Source organism: Oncorhynchus mykiss, chromosome 10, assembly GCF_013265735.2.
Source record: "Oncorhynchus mykiss isolate Arlee chromosome 10, USDA_OmykA_1.1, whole genome shotgun sequence".
NCBI lineage: Eukaryota > Metazoa > Chordata > Actinopteri > Salmoniformes > Salmonidae > Oncorhynchus > Oncorhynchus mykiss.
Window position 1 is genome coordinate 82,341,914 of NC_048574.1, and position 12,500 is coordinate 82,354,413.

At 12.2% G+C, this 12,500-nt stretch overlaps 1 protein-coding gene across 3 annotated transcripts in view; it reads left to right on the forward strand.

The window, feature by feature from the left end:
* The window catches only part of LOC118936828 (WD repeat-containing protein 19-like), an 84,520-nt gene that overhangs the window by 25,193 nt on the left and 46,827 nt on the right, over positions 1-12,500 (forward strand). The gene's annotated exons all lie outside the window — the stretch shown is intronic.

The window sequence follows — 12,500 nt, forward strand, 5'->3', positions numbered from 1 at the left end:
TTTTATATTCCAGGTGATTATTATAATAAAATATATAATTATATTATATTCAGGTGATTATGATAATAAATATATAATATAATATAATTATATTCCAGTGTGATTATTATAATAAATATATAATATATTATATTCCAGGGATTATTATAATAAATATTAATATTAATATATTATATTCCAGGTGATTATTATAATAAATATATAATATATATATTATATTCCAGGTGATTATTATAATAAATATATAAATAATATATATATTCCAGGTGATTATTATAATAAATATATAATATAATATATTATATTCCAGGTGATTATATAATAAATATATAATATACTATATTATATTCCAGGTGATTATTATATAAATATATAATATTAATATAATATATCCAGGTGAAATATATAATATAATAAATATATAATATAAATATATTATATTCCAGGTGATTAATATAATAAAATATATAATATAATATATTATATTCCAGGTGATTAATATAATAAATATATAATATATATATTATATTCCAGGTGATTAATATAATAAATATATATAATATATTATATTCCAGGTGATTATTATAATAAATATATAATATAATATATTATATTCCAGGTGATTATTATAATAAATATATAATATTATTATATTCCAGGTGATTATTATAATAAATATATAATATAGTATATTATATTCCAGGTGATTATTATAATAAATATATAATATATTATATTATATTCCAGGTGATTATTATAATAAATATATAATATATATTATATTCCAGGTGATTATTATAATAAATATATAATATAATTATATTCCAGGTGATTATTATAATAAATATATAATAATATTATATTATATTCCAGGTGATTATTATAATAAATATATAATATATTATATATTCCAGGTGATTATTATAATAAATATATATAATATATTATATTCCAGGTGATTATTATAATAAATATATAATATATTATTATATTCCAGGTGATTATTATAATAAATATATAATATAATATATTATATTCCAGTGATTAATATAATAAATATATATAATTATATTATATTCCAGGTGATTAATATAATAATATATATAATTATATTATATTCCAGGTGATTATTATAATAAATATATTATATTCCAGGTGATTATATAATAAATATATAATATATATATATATTCCAGGTGATTAATTATAATAAATATATAATATAATATATTATATTCCAGGTGATTAATTATAATAAATATATATAATATATTATATTCCAGGTGATTATTATAATAAATATATAATATATATTATATTCCAGGTGATTATTATAATAAATATATAATATAATATATTATATTCCAGGTGATTATTATAATAAATATATAATATATTATATTCCAGGTGATTAATATAATAAATATATAATATATTATATTCCAGGTGATTAATTATAATAAATATATAATATATTATATTCCAGGTGATTATTATAATAAATATATAATATAATATATTATATTCCAGGTGATTATATAATAAATATATAATATATTATATTCCAGGTGATTATTATAATAAATATATAATATATATTATATTCCAGGTGATTATTATAATAAATATATAATATATTATATTCCAGGTGATTAATATAATAAATATATAATATATTATATTCCAGGTGATTATTATAATAAATATATAATATAATATATTATATTCCAGGTGATTATTATAATAAATATATAATATAATATATTATATTCCAGGTGATTATTATAATAAATATATAATATAATATATTTATATTCCAGGTGATTAATATAATAAATATTATAATATATTATATTCCAGGTGATTATTATAATAAATAATATATAATATAATATATTATATTCCAGGTGATTAATATAATAAATATATAATAATATATTATATTCCAGGTGATTCATATAATAAATATAATAATATATTATATTCCAGGTGATTAATATAATAAAATATATAATTAGTTTTATATTCCAGGTGATTATTATAATAAATATATAATATATATTATATTCCAGGTGATTAATATAATAAATATATAATATAATATATTATATTCCAGGTGATTATTATAATAAATATATAATATAATATATATATTCCAGGTGATTATATAATAAATATAATATAATATATATATTCCAGGTGATTAATATAATAAATATATAATTATATTATATTCCAGGTGATTAATATATAATATAATAATATATATTCCAGGTGATTATATAATAAATATATAATATATTATATCCAGGTGATTATTATAATAAATATATAATATAATATATTATATTCCAGGTGATTATTATAATAAATATATAATATAATATATTATATTCCAGGTGATTATTATAATAAATATATAATATAGATATTATATTCCAGGTGATTATTATAATAATATATAATATATTATATTCCAAGGTGATTATTATAATAAATATTATATATTATATTCCAGGTGATTATTATAATAAATTATTAATTCCAGGTGATTATTATAATAAATATATAATATAATATTATATTCCAGGTGATTATATATAAAATATAATATAATATATTCCAGGTGATTATTATAATAAATATATAAATATATTATATTCCAGGTGATTATTATAATAAATATATAATTATATATTATATTCCAGGTGATTATATATAAATATATATATAATATATTATATTCCAGGTGATTATTATAATAAATATATAATATATATATATTCCAGGTGATTATTATAATAAATATATAATATAATATTATATTCCAGGTGATTATATAATAAATATATAATATAATATATTATATTCCAGGTGATTAATTATAATAAATATATAATATATATATATTCCAGGTGATTAATATAATAAATATATAATATAATATATATCCATGTGATTAATTATAATAAATATATAATATATATATATTCCAGGTGATTATTATAATAAATATATAATATATTATATTATATTCCAGGTGATTATTATAATAAATATATAATATAATATATTATATTCCAGGTGATTATTATAATAAATATATAATAATATATTATATTCCAGGTGATTAATATAATAAATATATAATATATTTATATTCCAGGTGATTAATATAATAAATATATAATATAATATATTATATTCCAGGTGATTATTATAATAAATATATAATATAATATATTATATTCCAGGTGATTAATATAATAAATATATAATATAATATATATATTCCAGGTGATTAATATAATAAATATATAATATAATATATTATATTCCAGGTGATTAATATAATAAATATATAATATATTATATTCCAGGTGATTATTATAATAAATATATAATATAATATATTATATTCCAGGTGATTAATATAATAAATATATAATATAATATATTATATTCCAGGTGATTATTATAATAAATATATAATATATTATATTCCAGGTGATTTAATATAATAAATATATAATATATTATATTCCAGGTGATTAATATAATAAATATATAATAATATATTATATTCCAGGTGATTATTATAATAAATATATAATATAATATATATATTCCAGGTGATTAATATAATAAATATATAATATAATTATATTCCAGGTGATTATTATAATAAATATATATATAATATATTATATTCCAGGTGATTATATAATAAATATATAATATAATATATTATATTCCAGGTGATTATTATAATAAATATATAATATATATATTATATTCCAGGTGATATTATAATAAATATATAATATAATATATTATATTCCAGGTGATTATATAATAAATATAATAATATATTATATTCCAGGTGATTATTATAATAATATCTATATATTATTGCCAGGTGATTAATATAATAAATATATAATATATTATATTCCAGGTGATTATATATAAATATATAATATATTATATTCCAGGTGATTAATATAATAAAATATAATAAATGTTTTATATTCCAGGTGATTATTATAATAAATATATATATATATTATATTCCAGGTGATAATATAATAAAATATATAATATATTATATTCCAGGTGATTAATATAATAAATATATAATATAATATATATTCCAGGTGATTAATATAATAAATATATAATATAGTTATATTCCAGGGATTAATATAATAAATATATAATATGAATATTATATTCCAGGTGATTATTATAATAATAATAATATAATATATTATATTTCCAGGTGATTAATATAATAAATATATAATATAATATATTATATTCCAGGTGATTAATATAATAAATTATAATATAATATATTATATTCCAGGTGATTAATATAATAAATATATATATAATATATTATATTCCAGTGATTAATATAATAAATATATAATATATATATTATATTCCAGGTGATTAATATAATAAATATATAATATAATATATTATATTCCAGGTGATTATTATAATAAATATATAATATATATTATATTCCAGGGTGATTAATATAATAATATAATAATATATTATATTCCAGGTGATTATATAATAATATATAATAATATATTATATTCCAGGTGATTAATATAATAAATATATATATAATATATTATAGTCCAGGTGATTAATTATAATAAATATATAATATATATATTATATTCCATGGTGATTAATATAATAAATCTATAATATATATATTTATATTCCAGGTGATTAATATAATAAATATATAATATAATATATTATATTCCAGGTGATTAATATAATAAATATATATATAATATATTATATTCCAGGTGATTAATATAATAATAATATATTATATTCCAGGTGATTATATTAATAAATATATTATATTCCAGGTGATTAATATAATAAATATATAATATATATATTATATTCCAGGTGATTAATTATAATAAATATATAATATATATATTATATTCCAGGTGATTAATTATAATAAATATATAATATAATATATTATATTCCAGGTGATTATTATAATAATATAATATAATATATTATATTCCAGGTGATTATTATAATAAATATATAATAATATATTATATTCCAGGTGATTATTATAATAAATATATAATATATTATATTCCAGGTGATTATTATAATAAATATATAATATATATATTATATTCCAGGTGATTATTATAATAAATATATAATATAATATATTATATTCCAGGTGATTATTATAATAAATATATATATAATATATTATATTCCAGGTGATTATTATAATAAATATATAATATAATATATTATATTCCAGGTGATTAATTATAATAAATATATAATATAATATATTATATTCCAGGTGATTATTATAATAAATATATAATATATTATATTCCAGGTGATTAATATAATAAATATATAATATAATATATTATATTCCAGGTGATTATTATAATAAATATATAATATAATATATTATATTCCAGGTGATTATTATAATAAATATATAATATATTATATTCCAGGTGATTATTATAATAAATATATAATATAATATATTATATTCCAGGTGATTAATATAATAAATATATAATGTTTTATATTCCAGGTGATTATTATAATAAATATATAATATAATATCTATATTCCAGGTGATTATATAATAAATATATAATATAATATATTATATTCCAGGTGATTATTATAATAAATATATAATATATATATTATCTTCCAGGTGATTATTATAATAAATATATAATAATATATTATATTCCAGGTGATTAATATAATAAATATATATAATATTATTATATTCCAGGTGATTAATTATAATAACTATATAATATAATATATTATATTCCAGGTGATTAATATAATAATATATAATATAATATATTATATTCCAGGTGATTAATTATAATAAATATATAATATATATATATTCCAGGTGATTAATATAATAAATATATAATATAATATATTATATTCCAGGTGATTAATATAATAAATATATAATATATTATATTCCAGGTGATTATTATAATAAATATATAATATATATATTATTCCAGGTGATTAATATAATAAATATATATATAATATATTATATTCCAGGTGATTAATATAATAAATATATAATATAATATATTATATTCCAGGTGATTAATATAATAAATATATAATATAATATATTATATTCCAGGTGATTAATTATAATAAATATAATATAATATATTATATTCAGGTGATTATATAATAAATATATAATTGCTTATATTCCAGGTGATTATATAATAAATATATAATATATATATTCCAGGTGATTATATAATAATATAATATAATATATTATATTCCAGGTGATTAATATAATAAATATATAATATAATATATTATATTCCAGGTGATTATTATAATAAATATATAATATAATATATTATATTCCAGGTGATTAATTATAATAAATATAATATAATATATTATATTCCAGGTGATTAATTATAATAAATATATAATATAATATATTATATTCCAGGTGATTAATATAATAAATATATAATATAATATATTATATTCCAGGTGATTATTATAATAAATATATAATATATTATATTCCAGGTGATTAATATAATAAATATATAATAATATATTATATTCCAGGTGATTAATATAATAAATATATAATATATTATATTCCAGGTGATTATTATAATAAATATATAATATAATATATTATATTCCAGGTGATTATTATAATAAATATATAATATAATATATTATATTCCAGGTGATTAATATAATAAATAATATAATATATTATATTCCAGGTGATTAATATAATAAATATATAATATATTATATTCCAGGTGATTATTATAATAAATATATAATATAATATATTATATTCCAGGTGATTATTATAATAAATATATAATAATATATTATATTCCAGGTGATTAATATAATAAATATATATATAATATATTATATTCCAGGTGATTAATATAATAAATATATAATATTTATATTCCAGGTGATTATTATAATAAATATATATATAATATATTATATTCCAGGTGATTATATATAATAAATATATAATATATTATATTCCAGGTGATTATTATAATAAATATATAATATATATATTATATTCCAGGTGATTAATATAATAAATATATAATATGTTTATATTCCAGGTGATTATTATAATAAATATATAATATAATATATTATATTCCAGGTGATTATTATAATAAATAATATATATATATTATATTCCAGGTGATTATTATAATAAATATATAATATATATTATATTCCAGGTGATTATTATAATAAATATATAATATATTATATTCCAGGTGATTATTATAATAAATATATAATATATTATATTCCAGGTGATTATTATAATAATATATAATATAATATATTATATTCCAGGTGATTATTATAATAAATATATAATATATATATTATATTCCAGGTGATTATTATAATAAATATATAATATAATATATTATATTCCAGGTGATTAATATAATAAATATATAATATATTATATTCCAGGTGATTATTATAATAAATATATTAATATATTATATTCCAGGTGATAATATAATAAATATATATATAATATATTATATTCCAGGTGATTATTATAATAAATATATAATATATTATATTCCAGGTGATTAATATAATAAATATATAATATAATATATTATATTCCAGGTGATTATTATAATAAATATATAATATAATATATTATATTCCAGGTGATTATTATAATAAATATATAATATATTATATTCCAGGTGATTATTAATAAATATATAATATTATATTCAGGTGATATATAAATATATATATATATTCCAGGTGATTAATTATAATAATATATATATAATATATTATATTCCAGGTGATTATTATAATAAATATATAATATAATATTATATTCCAGGTGATTAATTATAATAAATATATAATATATTATATTCCAGGTGATTATTATAATAATATATAAATATATATTCCAGGTGATTATTATAATAATATATATATATATATTCCAGGTGATTAATATAATAAATATATAATATAATATATATTCCAGGTGATTAATATAATAAATATATAATATAATATATTATATTCCAGGTGATTATTATAATAAATATATAATAATATATTATATTCCAGGTGATTATTATAATAAATATATAATATATTATATTCCAGGTGATTAATATAATAAATATATAATAATATATTATATTCCAGGTGATTATATATAATAATATAATATAATATATTATATTCCAGGTGATTATTATAATAAATATATAATATAATATATTATATTCCAGGTGATTATTATAATAAATATATAATATAATATATATTCCAGGTGATTATTATAATAAATATATATAATATATTATATTCCAGGTGATTAATATAATAAATATATAATATATTATATTCCAGGTGATTATTATAATAAATATATATAATATATTATATTCCAGGTGATTAATATAATAATATATAATAAATATATAATATATATATTCCAGGTGATTATTATAATAAATATATAATATAATATATTATATTCCAGGTGATTATATAATAAATATATAATATAATATATTATATTCCAGGTGATTATATAATAAATAATATAATATATTATATTCCAGGTGATTATTATAATAAATATATAATATATATATATTCCAGGTGATTATTATAATAAATATATAATATAATATATTATATTCCAGGTGATTATTATAATAATAAATATATAATATATTATATTCCAGGTGATTATTATAATAAATATATAATATATATATTATTCCAGGTGATTATTATAATAAATATATAATAATATATTATATTCCAGGTGATTATTATAATAAATATATAATATATATATATTCCAGGTGATTAATTATAATAAATAATATAATATATTATATTCCAGGTGATTAATATAATAAATATATAATATAATATATTATATTCCAGGTGATTATTATAATAAATATATATAATATATTATATTCCAGGTGATTATTATAATAAATATATAATATATATATTCCAGGTGATATATAATAAATATATAATATATTATATTCCAGGTGATTAATATAATAAATATATAATATATATATTATATTCCAGGTGATTAATATAATAAATATATAATATAATATATTATATTCCAGGTGATTAATATAATAAATATATAATATATATATTATTCCAGGTGATTATTATAATAAATATATAATATAATATATTATATTCCAGGTGATTATTATAATAAATATATAATATAATATATTATATTCCAGGTGATTATTATAATAAATATATAATATATTATATTCCAGGTGATTATTATAATAAATATATAATATAATATATTATATTCCAGGTGATTATATAATAAATATATAATATATTATATTCCAGGTGATTATATAATAAATATATAATATATATATATTCCAGGTGATTAATTATAATAAATATATAATATAATATATTATATTCCAGGTGATTATTATAATAAATATATAATATAATATATTATATTCCAGGTGATTATATATAATAAATATATAATAATATATTATATTCCAGGTGATTATATAATAAATATATAATATATTATATTCCAGGTGATTAATATAATAAATATATAATATATTATATTCCAGGTGATTATTATAATAAATATATAATATAATATATTATATTCCAGGTGATTATTATAATAAATATATAATATAATATATTATATTCCAGGTGATTATTATAATAAATATATAATATAATATATTATATTCCAGGTGATTATATAATAAATATATAATATAATATATTATATTCCAGGTGATTATTATAATAAATATATAATATATATATATTCCAGGTGATTATTATAATAAATATATAATATAATATATTCCAGGTGATTAATATAATAAATATATAATATAATATATTATATTCCAGGTGATTAATATAATAAATATATAATATATTATATTCCAGGTGATTATTATAATAAATATATATAATATATTATATTCCAGGTGATTAATATAATAAATATATAATATATTATATTCCAGGTGATTAATATAATAAATATATAATATATTATATTCCAGGTGATTATTATAATAAATATATATAATATATTATATTCCAGGTGATTATTATAATAAATATATAATTATATTATATTCCAGGTGATTTATTATAATAATATATATATAATATATTATATCCAGGTGATTATTATAATAAATATATAATATAATATATTATATTCCAGGTGATTATTATAATAAATATATAATATAATATATTATATTCCAGGTGATTAATATAATAATATAATATATATATTCCAGGTGATATTATAATAAATATATAATATATTATATTCCAGGTGATTATTATAATAAATATATAATATATATATTCCAGGTGATTATTATAATAAATATATAATATAATTATATTCCAGGTGATTATTATAATAAATATATAATATAATATATTATATTCCAGGTGATTAATTATAATAAATATATAATATATATATATATCCAGGTGATTATTATAATAAATATATAATATATATTATATTCCAGGTGATTAATATAATAAATATATAATATATTATATTCCAGGTGATTATTATAATAATATATAATATAATATTATATTCCAGGTGATTATTATAATAAATATATAATATATTATATTCCAGGTGATTATTATAATAAATATATAATATATTATATTCCAGGTGATTAATTATAATAAATATATAATATATTATATTCCAGGTGATTAATTATAATAAATATATAATATATTTATATTCCAGGTGATTAATTATAATAAATATATAATATATTATATTCCAGGTGATTATTATAATAAATATATAATATATTATATTCCAGGTGATTATATAATAAATATATAATATATTATATTCCAGGTGATTATATAATAAATATATAATATAATATATTATATTCCAGGTGATTATTATAATAAATATATAATATATTATATTCCAGGTGATTAATATAATAAATATATAATATATTATATTCCAGGTGATTATTATAATAAATATATAATATATTATATTCCAGGTGATTATATAATAATATATAATATTATATTCCAGGTGATTATTAATAATATAATATATTATATTCCAGGTGATTATTATAATAAATATATAATATATTATATTCCAGGTGATTATTATAATAAATATATAATAAATATATTATATTCCAGGTGATTATTATAATAAATATATAATAATATATTATATTCCAGGTGATTATTATAATAAATATATAATATATATTATATTCCAGGTGATTATTATAATAAATATATAATATATTATATTCCAGGTGATTATTATAATAAATATATAATATATTATATTCCAGGTGATTATTATAATAAATATATAATATAATATATTATATTCCAGGTGATTATTATAATAAATATATAATATATATTATATTCCAGGTGATTAATTATAATAAATATATAATATAATATTATATTCCAGGTGATTATATAATAAATATAATATAATATATTATATTCCAGGTGATTAATTATAATAATATATAATAATATATTATATTCCAGGTGATTATTATAAATATATATATAATATATTATATTCCAGGTGATTAATATAATAAATATATAATATATTATATTCCCAGGTGATTATATAATAAATATATAATATATATTATATTCCAGGTGATTAATTATAATAAATATATAATATATTATATTCCAGGTGATTATATAATAAATATATAATATATTATATTCCAGGTGATTAATATAATAAATATATAATATAATATATTATATTCCAGGTGATTATATAATAAATATATAATATATTATATTCCAGGTGATTAATATAATAAATATATAATATATTATATTCCAGGTGATTATTATAATAAATATATAATATATTATATTCCAGGTGATTAATATAATAAATATATAATATAATATATTCCAGGTGATTATTATAATAAATATATATTATATTATATTCCAGGTGATTATTATAATAAATATATAATATAATATATTATATTCCAGGTGATTATTATAATAAATATATAATATAATATATTATATTCCAGGTGATTATTATAATAAATATATAATATATTATATTATATTCCAGGTGATTATTATAATAAATATATAATATATTATATTCCAGGTGATTATTATAATAAATATATAATATATTATATTCCAGGTGATTAATATAATAAATATATAATATAATATATTATATTCCAGGTGATTATTATAATAAATATATAATATATTATATTCCAGGTGATTAATATAATAAATAT